The sequence below is a fragment of the Schistocerca serialis genome, chromosome 6 (assembly GCF_023864345.2).
Source record: "Schistocerca serialis cubense isolate TAMUIC-IGC-003099 chromosome 6, iqSchSeri2.2, whole genome shotgun sequence".
In the NCBI taxonomy this organism is placed as follows: domain Eukaryota; kingdom Metazoa; phylum Arthropoda; class Insecta; order Orthoptera; family Acrididae; genus Schistocerca; species Schistocerca serialis.
In genome coordinates, this window is record NC_064643.1 from 126,490,923 (window position 1) to 126,508,967 (window position 18,045).

General features: G+C 44.8%; 1 protein-coding gene across 3 annotated transcripts in view; it reads right to left on the reverse strand.

Moving 5' to 3' along the window:
- Positions 1-18,045, reverse strand: part of LOC126483960 (inactive dipeptidyl peptidase 10) — a 1,424,293-nt gene that overhangs the window by 1,075,169 nt on the left and 331,079 nt on the right. For all 3 annotated transcript variants that reach the window (XM_050107257.1, XM_050107256.1, XM_050107255.1), the window contains exon 2: positions 4,607-4,634. The gene's annotated coding sequence lies outside the window, so the exon portion shown is untranslated. The remainder of the gene's footprint in view (positions 1-4,606; positions 4,635-18,045) is intronic.

Below are 18,045 nucleotides of genomic sequence, written 5' to 3' on the forward strand. Positions count from 1 at the left end.
GCGCTGATATGAAATTTCCTGGCAGATTAAAACTGTGTGCCGGACCGAGAAGTTGGTAGAGCACTTGCCCGGGAAAGGCAAATGTCCCGAGTTCGAGTCTCGGTCCGGCACACAGCTATAATCTGCCAGGAAGTTTCATATCAGCGCACACTCCGCCGCAGAGTGAAAATCTCATTCTGGAAACAAAGTCGAATGTTCAGAGATCCGACCCCAATCATAGAAATGCCAAAAACGCCTCTTAAGTAACGTTCACTGGAATAGAGACTCTAATAACCAACCCACTTTCCCCTACCTGTCTAAATCCAACAATCTTGTCAAAGAATCACGAAACTCCACCTCACCTACCTACAATTTATCACCTGTAACCAGACATATGCTACTAAACCCCCACTTCCCAAATCAAAGCTCACAATTCCCGTCAAACCTGCTGACACAAGTCACTCAAAAACTGTCCCACCTTTCCCCACCTTTGACTCCAACCATTTCCTCAAACAATCACAAAGCCTCACCTCATCTGTCTACATGTGTCACTAGTAACCTGACCCATTCTACTAAACTCTCAGCTCACAGTTGCCATCAAACCTACTGACATACCTCTTCATCCAAACAACTCACTCGGCCATCCCCCACTGCTAAAGATATGAGAATCCTCACCATTGTCATTCAAAGTATCCTTCCTCTTCAAAGGTCACACACGCTCTAACATATATCTGCTGCTGCCCATTTGACATTTCACCGCTATACACAGGCCATCCAATCCCGAAATCAAACTCATTTCGTTTTTAGCCAGCTCGACATTTTATTTTGAAATCTCTCCAAGCCCTACAAACCTCTCCCCTGACTTTACAATACTGTGCGACAACAGTATAACAGACAACTTCCTTTTTCACAATATCCGTTCCTTATCAGCAAACAAACCTTTATGCATGTCTATCCTCTCGAAGCACATGACCATACATCAATGAAATCTTCCCCTAGTTCTATCACAGTATCCGAATTCCATCATACACTGCTGGCCACCGTAAATGCAACACCCTGAAGGAAGCATCCGAATCAAGTGAAATTTACACCATGGGTTTGCAGCGATGAGATATGCAAGTGATTAGAATTTCAGCGCGGACGCACATCACGCGCGCCTATGGCGCCACCTCATAGCGCCATTTAAGGCTTGGTGATTTCGACGAGCGTACGTTCGGCACGTGTGTTTACCTTGTGGTTGTTTCACAAGACGATCAGTTATGCCTCGTAGACAACAGCGAACATCGTTTGATCAAGTATCCGAGTTCGACAGAGGAAGGATAGTGGCTTAACGAGATTGTGGATTATCATACAAAGAAATCGCTAGTCGTGTTGGACGAAACCAAACAACTGTAATGCGGATATGTGACCGTTGGATGCAGGAGGGTACGACGGACCGACGTGGTCGATCGCATTCACCTCGGTGCACCACTGCACGTGCTGATAGGCAAATTGTGCGAATGGCAGTGACGGATCGCTCAGTGACATCCCGAACCATAGTACAGCACATTGCGTCTGTAACGCATCACCCAGTGTCTGCGCGTACCATTCGACGGCGTTTACAGCAGAGTGGTCTGTCCGCAAGACGTCCATTGCTTCGTCTACCATTGACGCAGAACCACAGACGTCTCCGTCGCCAATGGTGTGATGACAGACGGATGTGGACGGCAGAATGGAATGACGTTGTCTTTACTGACGAGGCACGTTTCTGTCTGCAGTACCACGATGGTCGGATTCGAGTGTGGAGACACCGTGGAGAGAGGATGCTGGACAGCTGCATTATGCACCGCCACACTGGTCTTGCACCGGGTATTATGGTATAGGGCGGTATTGGATATTACTCTCGCACGCCTCTGGTACGCATTGCCGGTACTTTAAACAGCCGGCGCTACATATCCGAGGTGCTGGAGCCAGTTGTCCTTCCTTACCTTAAGGGCTCGGCCACAGCCATATTTCAACAGGATAATGCGCGACCACACGTGGCACGCATTGTCCAAAGGTTCTTCGTCAATAACCAGATTGAATTGCTTCCCTGGCCGGCTCGCTCTCCGGATCTTTCGCCGATAGAAAACATGTGGTCCATGGTTGCTCAACGAGTGACCCAGATTACATCCCCAGCTGCCACACCAGATGATCTTTGGCAACGTGTGGAAGCTGCTTGGGCTGCTGTAGACCAGGAACACATCCAACGTCTCTTTGACTCAATGCCGAGACGTGTGGCAGCGGTGATCTCCAACAATGGCGGCTACTCTGGCTACTGATTCTGGCAAGAAACACATGTCACAGACGTCTGTAAACGTAATCATTTGATACTTGGTCAACACGTTATCTACAAAATAAATTTTGTTGTGCTACCTCTTGTCTTTCTTGGTGTTGCATTTACGGTGGCCAGCAGTGTATATACTGTATCAGACTGACAATCCACTTCCCATGCCGCATGTTGGGGTTGCTGCTGACCAACAAAACAATACCCATTTTCAGTCTCGAAACGTCTGTACAATACTCATACGAAGAACCTCAGCCTCACGTTATTCTTCGAAAGCCTATCACCTAAATTATTGCCGCACACCTCAACATCCTCAAACGACCCGCCAGAGAGCTTCAGCAGCTGTATAATGGTGCTTTTGAAGGTGATATTGTACCTATCCCAAAGCATACCAGTACTCAGCGAACATCAGCCCGATGTTATCCTAAAACTCTCATCTTGCTTCGACACTTTACTTTGAAAGTCCTTGATACTGCTCGATGTGATCACAGACCCAACTTACTCACTACCTCGATAGAACACCTCATACCGACACATCAACCCTGAACACTAATCTGAAACTTACACTATCAGACGACATGGTAGGATGTCATAGAATTAGAAAAGTACACAATCTGAAAACAAATTTTTCATTAATTGATTTCAACAATGACTACATTTCTATGGCGTACCTTAATCGGCCAGAACATTACGATCGATGTAAACCTGTCCAGGTGGTGGTAGTGTTACCTGGCGAGGAATGACCGCTACTCAGACACAAGCATGTTGCAGGCAACATCAGTAAGCGTGCTGCCTGTGTGTGGAATAGGGAAGGCGTACGATCTATCTGAGTTTGACGGAGGGCAGATTGGGGTGGCCCAGAGGCACGGCACGGGCATTTGGGAAACTGCACGACTTGTTGGATGTCAGAGGAGTGCTGTGTGGAGTGTCTTCAACATTTGGTGAAAGCAAGGTGAAACCACGTGGAGACGTCTTGAGGTTGGGTGACCACCCGTCAACATAGATGTCGGACATCGTAGACTGGGCAGACTGGTAAAACAGGACAGGCGTCGAACTGTGCTAGAACCAACATCAGACTTTAATACTGGGCGGAGTACAAGTGTGTCTGAATACACAGTGCACCGAACACTCGTAACGACGGGGCCTCCATAGCTGACGACCCACGCGTGTGCCAACGCTAGCATCACGACATCTGTAACTACGACTGAAATGGGCACGTGACCATCGGCACTGGAATTTTGCGCAGTGCCAGAGTGTTGCATGACGTGATGAATCCAGATACTTTCTTCATCATGCCGATGAGAGGTCGAGAATCTGTCGTCTTCCAGGGAAACAGCTCGTTGACACCTGTACTGCGAGATGGAGACAAGGTTGCGGCGGCTCCATTATGCTCTGGGGAACATTCACGTGGGCATTCGTGGGTTCAGTAGAGCTCGCACATGGCCCCATGACACCCAAGGAATATCGTGCACTGGGTGCAGACCATGTACACTCCTTTATGACGACCATGTTTCCCGACGGCAGCCGCATTTGTCAACAAGAGAATGCGCCATTTTACTAGGCCAGAAATGTGATTGAGTGGTTCCATTTTCTGTGTTGGCCTCCTAAATTAGCCAGATCTGAAAACGATAGAACATCTGCGATGTGATTAAATGTGGTATCAGAGCTCATCGTCACCATCCAGGGAATGTACGGGAATGAGGTGGCTTGTGAGTGCAGGTGCGGTGCGAAGCCCCTCCAGCGGCTTACCAAGGCCTCGTTGTTTCCGTGCCACGCAGCGTCGTCGCTGTTATCCTTGCCAAAGGTGGACGTACCGGCTACTAGGCAGGTGGTCATAATGCTCTGGCGGATCAGTGCATTACGAATCTTCCCACATTCCTCAATATTATAAAAGGATTTCTGTACAACGACTGCCTCTTACAAACCTTCCACGATGTTACAACAGCATAAAATAAGAGAGATAAACATTGAAAGAATCGACTCTTAGCCAAAAGATGGTACTAAGTAAATTAGGCGTTGAATTAATGATGGAAATTATCCACGAAAATGAGATCAGATCTTGGTTACGGATATCGTAGAGAACTTCAATAGAGACACACTGGAAAATCGTAAATAGACTTACTGGGAGATGCAAAATTTAAATACTGTGGATACAGTCAGATGGACTAATTACCACAGTCAACATGAGACAAAAGAAGCTGGGATTAGCGTGCAAACTGATAGAAATTCATGATATCAAGAAATGTGTAGGGTTCTAAAAATAAATTAACTATTACACAACGTAGTTAATGTAGAATAACAGTGTGGAAGTGGCCAACATACCTTAAACAAAAGAGGTGAACCGGAAGACCTGTAAAAGACAAAGGAAAATATTCAGTAAAATTTATGAAATACAAAGGAATCGACAAACAGATAGTGCAAATATGCATAAAGTTAAAACAGAATTAAAAAGTGGGTCTACGCTCTTGGCAGCATCCTTTTGTAATTAAATATATTTTGTACACTACTAACATTAACCAGACAATGAGTTTAGGAAGCTCTTTGTAGATTTATATTTAATTATCCTACAGTAAGACGGAAAGGATGAAAAATACTAAACGCCAGGTAGATAATGCAAGTTTCATTAATTTGCAAGTTAATGAAAAAACCATAGGCTGAGAAGAATACAAGGAACAAAATTTGAACATGGTTATAAAATACACTGTGTCGTATTAGACCTCATTCGGCTATTATTTAAGTGGTTAGTCTTCAGGACAAGCTTCCTACCAAGCACCTGTGCATTGAAAAATGTTGAGATCTATTTTTCCTACCTCTTGGTAATGGTTGCTGCACATTGACCTAACATTCATCCGACACCATTTCATCCTAAAGACGAGGTCGAGGACGGGGTACTGAGATATTACATTCAGCAAACCCGCTTTCGAACAACGATCACGATTAAACAGACCCTCTTTATCGGACAGAAATATTATCGTCCTGATTCCAGTTGGGTTCGATTCCATATTGTTTCTACTCAGTTGGAATCGCGTAGCTGTCTAAATTGTTTTCGTAGACTCGTTTGTTTGGTACCACCACCAACCACAACTAATTGCCGTAGCCAAAGTGACAGAAACTGTCTCCTTACTTCAAAACAGAGAACCGCTGTCGTTACAACACATTAGGCTGGAGACATCAACCCACCTCTGTAGCCGAAGTAGCTGTCGCGCTCCTTTGCGGTGTCTCTCAACTCGTTGGCAACCACTTCGATTCCTCGTGATGGAAGAAAATTTAATCGCCGTTATTTGGCCGGAAAGAGGAGGAACGGGATTGGTATGAATTTTCTGGTCACCAGACTTAGCACCAAAACCCTGGATGGAATTAGTAGCTCCTCCACAGTCTCTCATGAGATGATGGTACGACACACTATTAATGGTAACCCGTCAGTTGCCTGGGGATATTACGCCTGATGGTCCCATTGATGCTAAAGCGTTCATCAGTAGTCTATACTTCCCAGTCTCGGTACCATTCCAAAACGCAGTCGTTTTTGTTAATAGCCTGCGCATAGGACGGTATTTCCTAGTCCAGCTGCTCCTAGTCTCCGACCAGTGTTGACGGATGACACAGGGAGTCCATTACTTGTTTCCGGATGGCAGGCGAAGCTGTTGAGGGGTAACGACGTGCTTGATGCACAATACGGCGGTCTTCCCCTATGATGGTCATGCATGGTAGACCACAACCTTAACGACAAGTGTTACCAGATACCGCGCAGTCCAGGATCGGGCCAGTGTCATATCTGAACGCCCTACACATCTGTAGTTGCAGGTTTCGACCCTCCAACCAAATGGAAACTCACAATAGGGCACTTTTTAAACTGTATTAAGTGCTGATAACGCTGACTCACGCGAGAAAATGACATCACCGTGACATTCACAGTGATTATTCAACATCTGATAACCGCGCGGAGTGGCCGCGTGGTTTGAGGCGCCATGTCACGGACTGCGAGGCCTCTGCCGCCGTAATTTTGAGTCTTTCCTCGGGAATGGGTGCGTGCGCTGTTCTTAGTATGAATTAGTTGAAGTTAGTTTAAGTAGTGTGTAAGTCTAGGGACCGATGAACTCAGCAGTTTGGTCGCTTACGCTCTGAGCACTATGGGACTTAACATCTGAGGTCATCAGTCCCCTAGAACTACTTAAACCTAACTAACCTAGGATATCACACACATCCAAGGCTTTTGTAACTGGTACAGAGAATAGCTACAAATCATTTACAGGCCCGCCGAACGTATGTCTGTGCGCCAAGTTATAGTAACATCCGACCGTTTGTTCTGGATGCTTCACATTTTTTGTGCATTTGACGGTAGTGGCTTACTCTATTTATTGCCGGCGATTGTGTCATGGAAAAATACAGTGTGCCTACAATAAATTTTTATTGCTACATGACACTCTTCGCATCAGATTATTATCATCGTCAGGTGAGCCTACATTTCGTAAGAATATCCGGACGGTGATAGATCGCCCTCTACGAATGAATTGTCCCCAAATAGTCTTAAAGACGACCGGTTAGATTTCTTTCATTCACCATTAAGAACGGGTACAAAATGTAATGCAGTCTGAAAACAGCAAGAAGAAACCCTACAAAAGTTATGTAAAGAAGCAGATAGACTTCTGATCACGTCTCTTTGTAGGTAGAATTTAGCAAATAATTTTGAATCAGATGAATACGAGTGTAATTTCCGTTAACACCCACAATACTATCAGGTTCTGAATTGAATGTCTCGAAAGGAATTTGCACAATATCCTTCAAAAACAATTTTCTTGTAAACAAAGAATATTTCTTAGGTTTTGATATTCAATTGTTTATCGTTTTAATAATGTAATACACGAAGAAAATTTTTATGCACATCTAATGTCATTTACATTTAGAGTACAGTGTTTGTGATTCTCAAGAATAATGCCAAAAAGACTATAGCATTCATTCACTGATGAATTACAGATCCATACAGAATTCCAGAAACACGTCTACGACCATATTTACGTACTTGGTAGAAAATCTATCACCAAGGAAATACGCTACGCTAATATGGACATGGGACATTATTCGGAATACTTGAACACCTTGCGTCAACAACTACAAGGCGTAACGCTATTCCCGTAATAGATACAAACATTCAGGGGTTGCACTGAAAATTGCAAGACAGAGACAAAAAAGTAGCAGAAGAATGAATAGAATAAAATAAAGAAAATAATAGTGGCGCCAGAACGACAAAAGTAAGTGTAGAATGATACGCATAATCCACAGAATGTAGGAAAAGGGTTACCTGTTGTTGTCCGTGGCTTATTCTATAGCTGCAGTGTTGGCCAGCGAGTCAGCCAGTACTAAAAATGTGTTTTGTTTTTAGCACATTAGACGAGAAACGCTTAGCAAAGTGCGCTATACTGAATGATGTTTGCGAGATGAGAGAGCACAACATTGCGCCTATCACAGAGGAAAAACTGATGCTTACAGTGGGTACTGTGCGAAACATTTCACATTGCTCGATAAGACGCCGTCATCAAATTCTCTAAAAACCGATAAACCTTTCTCGCTGAAAAAAAAGGTCTTGTTCCACTCACATTAAGCTACGACACACACTAAAAATGTGCTTGCTAATGCAGGAATAGAAAATACGAAAATGAGACAGGAAGGAGATCATTCGTTGAAGCAGAGAAGGGAAATGAAACTGTCTTTGCTAGCGATTGTACGTTTACAACGCATAAAGCTGAGAAATATGTTGGTATTGAGGACACACAAAGCTCTTGAAGGATAAAACAATACATTTTTGTTTTAGTATACGTCGAAAAGTTTTGTAAACAACGCTTTCGCTGCTTCCACTGCGTTAAAAATTTGTTATTTCTCATTCTCTGGTATATCATGCTAGCCATTCATATTGTTTTCCAAGTTTACAATTTCCTATTTCCCATTCAACAACAGTGCGGTTCAGTGTTGTCTCTCTCTAAGGTACACAGTTCGCGCCTTTGGACTACTGTAGAACAATTTTTGTGCAAAAATTTATTCCTTGCATTGTCAGTGCGCTGGGCACAACTGGTATCTAATAAGGAAACTAACTGGAACAGAGTGCAGTCACTCATTTTTAAATGGTCACATATCAACAGGGGCTAGTTTCAAGAAACACGCGTAAATATGTTTAAAAAGCAAATTGTTGGTACCAGAACAACTACACTTTTTACATTACTAGAGAGCGTCTCACAACATATAGTGCAAGCAAATTAGTTTCTTCACATTCAGAGGAAAGAAGACGGTAAGCTACATATTCTGATAAGGCCCATTTAGCAATGACTTCTGAAATCTCAGGTGTACCAGGCAACGACTGCATCCCAGGCCCGATAGATAAACCCCTTTTCTTATATTATCGCTGTTTTTAATTGAAAAGAAATTGATATTTTGTATGATAATCGCCGGATTATGCCAATCCTGAAAAAGCCTGAGAAGGTTTTCGAATGTATTGCACTTGACCTGTGCTAGTTGCAAAGCCTGGAAGGGAGGGATATTAGCGTTTACCGAACCGTCGACGGCTAGATCGTTAGTGACGGAACACAAGCTCTGATTGGTGAAGGATGGGGAAGGAACCCATAGAGCCATGAGCCTTTAGAGATTTGTGCTGGTTATGGAAAATTAAATTGTCTTTACTGCTGAGCTACCTGTCTACGGTATCTTTGGGACCACATCGTTTGTCACTCGCGGGAATAAATTTTTCTTCAATACAGGGTGTTACAAAAAGGTACGGCTAAACGTTCAGGAAACATTCCTCACACACAAATAAAGAAAAGATGTTATGCGGACATGTGTCCGGAAACGCTTAACTTCCATGTTAGAGCTCATTTTAGTTTCGTCAGTATGTACTGTACTTCCTCGATTCACCGCCATGATTTCATACGGGATACTCTACCTGTGCTGCTAGAACATGTGCCTTTACAAGTACGACACAACATGTGGTTCATGCACGATGGAGCTCCTGCACATTTCAGTCGAAGTGTTCATACGCGTAGCCGGCCGAAGTGGCCGTGCGGTTAAAGGCGCTGCAGTCTGGAACCGCAAGACCGCTACGGTCGCAGGTTCGAATCCTGCCTCGGGCATGGATGTTTGTGATGTCCTTAGGTTAGTTAGGTTTAACTAGTTCTAAGTTCTATGGGACTAATGACCTCAGCAGTTGAGTCCCATAGTGCTCAGAGCCATTTGAACCATTTTTTTCGTACGCGTCTCAACAACAGATTCGGCGACCGATGGATTGTTAGAGGCGGACCAATTCCATGGCCTCCACGCTCTCCTGACCTGAACCCTCATGACTTTCATTTATGGGGGCATTTGAAAGCTCTTGTCTACGCAGCCCCGGTACCAAATGTAGAGACTCTTCGTGCTCGTATTGTGGACGGCTGTGATACAATACGCCATTCTCCAGGGGCTGCATCAGCGCATCAGGGATTCCATGCGACGGAGGGTGGATGCATGTATCCTCGCTAACGGAGGACATTTTGAACATTTCCTGTAACAAAGTGTTTGAAGTCACGCTGGTACGTTCTGTTGCTGTGTGTTTCCATTCCATGATTAATATGATTTGAAGAGAAGTAATAAAATGAGCTCTAACATGGAAAGCAAGCGTTTCCGGACACATGTCCACATAACATATTTTCTTTCTTTGTGTGTGAGGAATGTTTCCTGAAAGTTTGGCCGTACCTTTTTGTAACACCCTGTATAACATGTTTAGAACGCAGTGGGTGGTCATGTTTGGTAGATAACACAACACTTGTGATTTCATATGCTCGTTTTCGTTTATGATCGTAGTAGAAAATCCCTATTTTGAATAGTTTATTTGTGAAAATGAAATCTGTGCATTACACAAGTTCGGGGAATAATACAGTTGACTGCCTCCTGAAAATGATACCAAACTGCACTTCCTGAGAGGCCACCATTTTCCCACGAGTGCCTTTCCTAAATTACACACCAGCAGACCACGTCTTAACCGCATTTAAAGGTTCCATTTTGGGACCGAAACTGTGTAATATATATTTAACTGACATGTCAGACTTGATATCGGTCAACATCCCTTCGTTCGCTGATGGTACGGCAATATATTCCACTGAAAACAACCTACTGAACATTCATGATAAACTCCAGCGGCCTCTGCTACTACACTCCTGGAAATGGAAAAAAGAACACATTGACACCGGTGTGTCAGACCCACCATACTTGCTCCGGACACTGCGAGAGGGCTGTACAAGCAATGATCACACGCACGGCACAGCGGACACACCAGGAACCGCGGTGTTGGCCGTCGAATGGCGCTAGCTGCGCAGCATTTGTGCACCGCCGCCGTCAGTGTCAGCCAGTTTGCCGTGGCATACGGAGCTCCATCGCAGTCTTTAACACTGGTAGCATGCCGCGACAGCGTGAACATGAACCGTATGTGCAGTTGACGGACTTTGAGCGAGGGCGTATAGTGGGCATGCAGGAGGCTGGGTGGACGTACCGCCGAATTGCTCAACACGTGGGGCGTGAGGTCTCCACAGTACATCGATGTTGTCGCAAGTGGTCGGGGGAAGGTGCACGTGCCCGTCGACCTGGGACCGCACCGCAGCGACGCACGGATGCACGCCAAGACCGTAGGATCCTACGCAGTGCCGTAGGGGACCGCACCGCCACTTCCCAGCAAATTAGGGACACTGTTGCTCCTGGGGTATCGGCGAGGACCATTCGCAACCGTCTCCATGAAGCTGGGCTACGGTCCCGCACACCGTTAGGCCGTCTTCCGCTCACGCCCCAACATCGTGCAGCCCGCCTCCAGTGGTGTCGCGACAGGCGTGAATGGAGGGACGAATGGAGACGTGTCGTCTTCAGCGATGAGAGTCGCTTCTGCCTTGGTGCCAATGATGGTCGTATGCGTGTTTGGCGCCGTGCAGGTGAGCGCCACAATCAGGACTGCATACGACCGAGGCACACAGGGACAACAGCCGGCATCATGGTGTGGGGAGCGATCTCTTACACTGGCCGTACACCACTGGTGATCGTCGAGGGGACACTGAATAGCGCACGGTACATCCAAACCGTCATCGAACCCATCGTTCTACCATTCCTAGACCGGCAAGGGAACTTGCTGTTCCAACAGGACAATGCACGTCCGCATGTATCCCTTGCGTCCCAACGTACTCTAGAAGGTGTAAGTCAACTACCCTGGCCAGCAATATCTCCGGATCTGTCCCCCATTGAGCATGTTTGGGACTGGATGAAGCGTCGTCTCACGCGGTCTGCACGTCCAGCACGAACGCTGGTCCAACTGAGGCGCCAGGTGGAAATGGCATGGCAAGCCGTTCTACAGGACTACATCCAGCATCTCTACGATCGTCTCCATGGGAGAATAGCAGCCTGCATTGCTGCGAAAGGTGGATATACACTGTACTAGTGCCGACATTGTGCATGCTCTGTTGCCTGTGTCTATGTGCCTGTGGTTCTGTCAGTGTGATCATGTGATGTATCTGACCCCAGGAATGTGTCAATAAAGTTTCCCCTTCCTGGGACAATGAATTCACGGTGTTCTTATTTCAATTTCCAGGAGTGTATATGAAAAATGTTTTACGGCATGGTGGGTCAAGATAAATGTGGGCGAAAGTCAAGCCAACTTCAAACTGTTCAAATGTGTGTGAATTCCAACGGACCAAATTGCTGAGGTCATCGGTCCCTAGACTTACACACTACTTAAAGTAACGCTAAGGACAACACACATATCCGTGCCCGAGGGAGGACTCGAACCTCCGGCGGGAGGGGCCGCGCAATCATTGACATGGCGCCTCTAACCGCGCGGCCCAAAAATTTCAGATTGTTGCAAAGAAGGCATTGCATGTCATATTAAGTGCTCCGTGGTTCGTTAGGAGTACCACGATTGACAGTGACTTACAAATAAAGACTGTTCCAAAGGTATCCGATCCATATCTGAAAGCTTTTGAGCCAAAATTACTTCCTCCACCACTACACCAACTCGTTAGTTATCAATATATGATCTCAATGGCCAACACAAACATAAACGTCTTAAACTGCTGCTGTTATCGTGTCGGTAATCCAAACTGTGGTTGACATCCGACACTCAATGTCCTAACCATTGTTCTCATATATTTATGTTTGTACCGGTGACACATCATTGTACATAATGTTTTGTAATATTGTAATTGTAATACAGTGCACTGCGCATTTTTTCTTTTATTTTATACTGTATGTTGTTTAATAGTTAAATATAACGCTATTTCAAAATCTTCCATTATAGTCTAATGATCTAGTCCTTGTGACAGAAAACCTGGTTCTAAACTCATTCGTATTTTGTCGTGTTGTGTTTTACCGTGTTACTGCCATGTTCTGCTAGATATACGGAATTTTATGTAGTTTGGTATAAAGAGCCTCGTACCAGTACCTTATAAAATAAAAGGGAATAAAGTAGGGAAAACTCACAGACGATCAGTCACCATCGGACTATGTCCGCTGAAGCGACACATCTTTGCAAACAGAAATGGGCGGGTGTCTCCTGTGGTGTCGTCAAAGCTTTGACTGGTGCCGATGAGCCAGAGCGCTGGGTGCGTATTTTTCAGTTGGACGTCTCAGGCGGTTTGACAAGGCACTCTCACCTTCCTTCTGGACAGCACACGCGGCAGAAATGATTCAGACTCTTGTCTTGCGTAGCTGATGTCGTCGCATTCGACAGTACCGTTTCTCAACATATGGTGAAACTGCAGCACGCAACGAGTATTCGGGCTATATTCACGTGTTTGTAAATCGCAGGAGTGTGGGAGGTACGTAAAATAATGCCTTTCTGCATTGCGTTTTGCCTTAGCACTTGCTGTCGATAATGCTGTGTGTTTCTTCTCGCTTTTCATTTCTACATCTACAGGTACATCATACTCCGCAAGCCACCTAATGGTGTGTGGCGGAGGGTACTTTCGGTACCAATGTCTGATCCCTCCAACCCTGTTCCACATGCTAATAGTGCGTGGGAAGAATGACTGTCCGTAAGCCTCTGTATTGCCTCTAATTTCTCGAATTTTCTGCTCGTGGTCAATACGCGAGACGTATGTGTGTGATGTGGGAGGGAGGGGGGAGTAATATGTTGTCCGACTCCTCCTGAATAGTGCTGTCCTGAAATTTCAATAGTAAATCTCTCCGTGATGCACAACGCCTGTGTACCGTCTGCAAGCGGAGTTTGTTTGGTAGTTCTGTAACGCTCTCTCACCTGCTAAACGATCCCGTGACAAAACACGCCGCTCTTCGTTGGATCTTCTTTATCTCCTCTATCAGTCCTACCTGATGGGGATCCCACGTAGATGAACAATACTCAAGAATGTGGTGAACAAGCGCCTTATGACTCACTTCTTTCGTGGATGAGTTACATTTCCTTTAGATTCTTCCGATGTATTCGAGTCTGGTGTCTGCTTTTCCCACTATCTGTTTTATATAGTTATTCCACGTAAGGTTGATCTGAACAGTTAGGTCTAGATATTTTACGGCAGACGCTGTCTCCAGCTGTTCGTCATCAATAGTGTAGTTTTCCTATGTATGAGTGCGCAATATGTTACATTCATTTACATTCAGGGTCAACTGCCAGAGTCTGCGCCATTCATAAATTCTCTGCAGATCGTTCTGCAAATTCTTAATACATTCTGGCGTTGCTTCTTTGGTATTGTTCTTGTTGTTGAGGTCTTCAGTCCTGAGACTGGTACGATGCAGCTCTCCATGCTACTCTATCCTGTGCAAGCTACTTCATCTCCCAGTACTTGCTGCAACCTACATACTTCCGAATCTGCTTAGTGTATTCATCTCTTGGTCTCCCACTACAATTTTTACCCTCTACGCTGTCCTCCAATGCTAAATTTGTGATCCCTTGATGCCTCAGAACATGTCCTACCAACCGGTCCCTTCTTCTTGTCAGGTTGTGCCACAAACTCCTCTTCTCCCCAATTCTATTTAATACCTCATCATTAGTTATGTGATCTACCCATCTAATCTTCAGCATTCTTCTGTAGCACCACATTTCGAAAGCTTCTATTCTCTTCTTGTCTAAACTATTTATCGTCTATGTTTCACTTCCATACATGGCTACACTCCACACAAATACTTTCAGAACCGAATTCCTGACGCTTAAATCAATACTTGATGTTAACAAATTTCTCTTCTTCAGAAACGCTTTCCTTGCCGTTGCCAGTCTGCATTCTATACCTTCTCTACTCCGACCATCATCAGTTATTTTGTTCCCCAAATAGCAAAACTCCTTTACTACTTTAAGTGTCTCATTTCCTAATCTAATTCCCTGAGCATCACCCGACTTAATTCGACTACATTCCATTATCCTCGTTTTGCTTTTGTTGATGTTCATCTTTTATCCTCCTTTCAAGACACTGTCCATTCCGCTCAAACGCCCTTCCAAGTCCTTTGCTGTCTCTGACAGAATTACAATGTCATCGGCGAACCTCAAAGTTTTTATTTCTTCTCTATGGATTTTAATACCTACTCCGAATTTTTCTTTTGTTTCCTTTACTGCTTGCTCAATATACAGATTGAATAACATCGGGGAGAGGCTACAACCCTATCTCACTCCCTTCCCAACCATTGCTTCCCTTTCATGCCCCTCGACTCTTATAACTGCCATCTGGTTTCTGTACAAATTGTAAATAGCCTTTCGCTCCCTGTATTCTACCCCTGCCACCTTAAGAATTTGAAAGAGAGTATTCCAGTCAACATTGTCAAAAGCTTTCTCTAAGTCTACAAATGCTAGAAATGTAGGTTTGCCTTTCCTTAATCTTTCTTCTAAGATAATTCGTAAGGTCAGTATTGCCTCACGTATTCCAACATTTGTATGGAATCCAAACAGATCTTCCCCGAGGTCGGCTTCTACCAGTTTTTCCATTCGTCTGTAAAGAATTCGCGTCAGTATTTTGTAGCTGTGACTTGTTAAACTGATAGTTCTATAATTTTCACATCTGTCAACACTTGCTTTCTTTGGGATTGGAATTATTATATTCTTCTTGAAGTCTGAGGGTATATAGCCTGTCTCATACATCTTGCTCACCAGGTGGCAGAGTTTTGTCAGGACTGGCTCTCCCAAGGCCGTCAGTAGTTCCAATGGGATGTTGTCTACTCCTGGGGCCTTGTTTCGACTTGTCTTTCAGTGCTCTGTCAAACTCTTCACGCAGTATCATATCTCCCATTTCATCTTCATCTACCTCCTCTTCCATTTCCATAAAGTACATCGCCCTTGTATAGACCCACGATATACTCCTTCCACCTTTCTGCTTTCCTTTCTTTGCTTAGAACTGGGTTTCCATTTGAGCTCTTGATATTCATACAGGTGGCTCTCTTTTCTCCAAAGGTCTCTTTAATTTTCCAGTAGGCAGTATGTATCTTACCCTAGTGAGATAAGCCTCTACATCCTTACATTTGTCCTCTAGCCATCCCTGCTTAGCCATTTTGCACTACCTGTTGTGTTTGTATTCCTTTTTGTCAGCTTCATTTACTACATTTTTATATTTTCACCTTTCATCAAATAAATTCAATATTTCTTCTGTTACCCAAGGATTGTTATTAGCCCTCGACTTTTTACCTACTTGATCCTCTGCGGCCTTCACTATTTCATCCCTCAGAGCTACCCATTCTTCTTCTACTGTATTTCTTTCCCCCATTCCTGTCAATTGTTCCCTTATGCTCTTCCTGAAACTCTGTACAACCTCTGCAATGCTTTGTTTGAAAATTTTATATTCTACATACAGTTGTTCGAAATAACCCCCTAACAAACTACATACTATTGCTAGCGAAAGGCGTTCTGTATGTGAATATTAAGCTGCCGCTTTCTTGGTACTTCAATTAACAGACTATGCGTTTTCAAAGTGTTTTCTCTCTCTCTCTCTCTCTTTCTCTCTCTCTATTTCGCTGAATGGAGTCATAGTCCTTTACTCCGCACAGTTACGCTTGGAACACAGGTCACTTGTCTCACACATCGCCGGCAAACAGTAAACCAGAATTTTGTCCCAGGGCGGCTTCTTCTCGTCCATAACTAGGGTACACAGCATTATTGACTCGCATTCGATAAACTGCGGAAGACTTACTGATTTCGTTCGTATTTCCTACGGTACCGTACAGGTTACGTTCAGCAAGTCATTTAAAGCAAACTGTATAAATAATCAGAAACTTCTCAATCCGTAAGTAACTTTGCTAACTACCTCCGTGGTTTGCCATACATCTGCACACCACATTACCCGTAGGCCGTGCTGACGCTACCGTAAACTTGCTCTGACGTAGACTTGCTTTTTAGATTAGGACTTACAGGGCTTAGACAGAAGTTTGGAAACACCGCGACCCATACATGCTGGAACATAAATGAAAGAGCTAGTGAAGCCTGCCGGTTGCTCTGTTTTATTTCACCACGAGCGGAAACTGTGCGACGTCCTCAGTACGTCAGAACAATGTGCTGTTTAGTTGTCAGTGGATTACGTCGGATCTACGCAAATTCTAACGTGGGCAAATTGTTGTTGCTCTTACGGTGATTTCTTGCTTAACCAAGATGGCCGATGTGTTTGGTCTTTCAGGAGGCACCGTATCGAAGTCACAACGCAGATAACAGTGTGTTTTGGGTGATCTTGACGAAAAATAAGAGGATGACAGCTGAAAAAGTCACTGTAGAACTGAATGTTGCACACGCGAACCCCGTCAGCAACAAAAAAACGAGGGTTTATAAGCAGGGAATTGCAGCGTGAATAGGAATTACAAAACCACTCATCTGTGATGCAAATGCCCGTAACGGTATAACGTGGTACAGAAACTGTAAAAGCTGGACTATGGAGCAATGTCATTTGGTGCGATGAGTCTTCTGTCATACCGTTTCCCCCTTCTGGCCCAGTTTATGTCCGAAGATGGATTCACGCAGCCACATCGCGCTATTTCATACAGTCGATGGTTATTCTGCAAGGGCGCTTTACTATCAGGGTTTATGTAACCACTTCGGCTGATGAGATCCATCCCACGGTGCATTGTTTGTTCGCCAATGGTGATGCTATGTTCCAAGACTATAGGGCACCTGTTCACGTATCTCACATCCTCCAGTACTGGTTTTGTGAGAAGCCGGATGAACTGTCGCACCTAGCGTGGCCACCACAGTCACCGGATCTCAATATTACTGAGCGTTTTTGGAGAGAAAGGTGCGTGACCGCCATCCACCTACTACATGTCTACCTTGGCTTGCCATTATTTTGCAGGACAGGTGGTTTAAGATTCCATTCAAAATCATACAGGAGCTGTGTTTATCCATTTCGAGACGACTGGAAGCTGTTTTGATTGTCAACGGTTTTACCTACACCGCATCGAATATAATTCGCAGATGATGTCTGTACCCTCACCCCCCACCCTCCCTCATGAACCATGGACCTTGCCGTTGGTGAGGAGGCTTGCGTGCCTCAGCGATACAAATATCCGTACCGTAGGTGCTACCACAAAGGAGGGGTATCTGTTGAGAGGCCAGACAAACGTGTAGTTCCTGAAGAGGGGCAGCAGCCTTTTCAGTAGTTGCAGGGGCAACAGTCTGCATGATTTACTGATCTGGCCTTGTAACACTAACCAAAACGGCCTTGCTGTGCTGGTACTGCGAACAGCTGAAAGCAAGGGGAAACTACAACAGTCATTTTTCCCGAGGGCATGCAGCTTTACTGTATGGTTAAATGATGATGGCGTCCTCTTGGGTAAAATATTCCGGAGGTAAAATA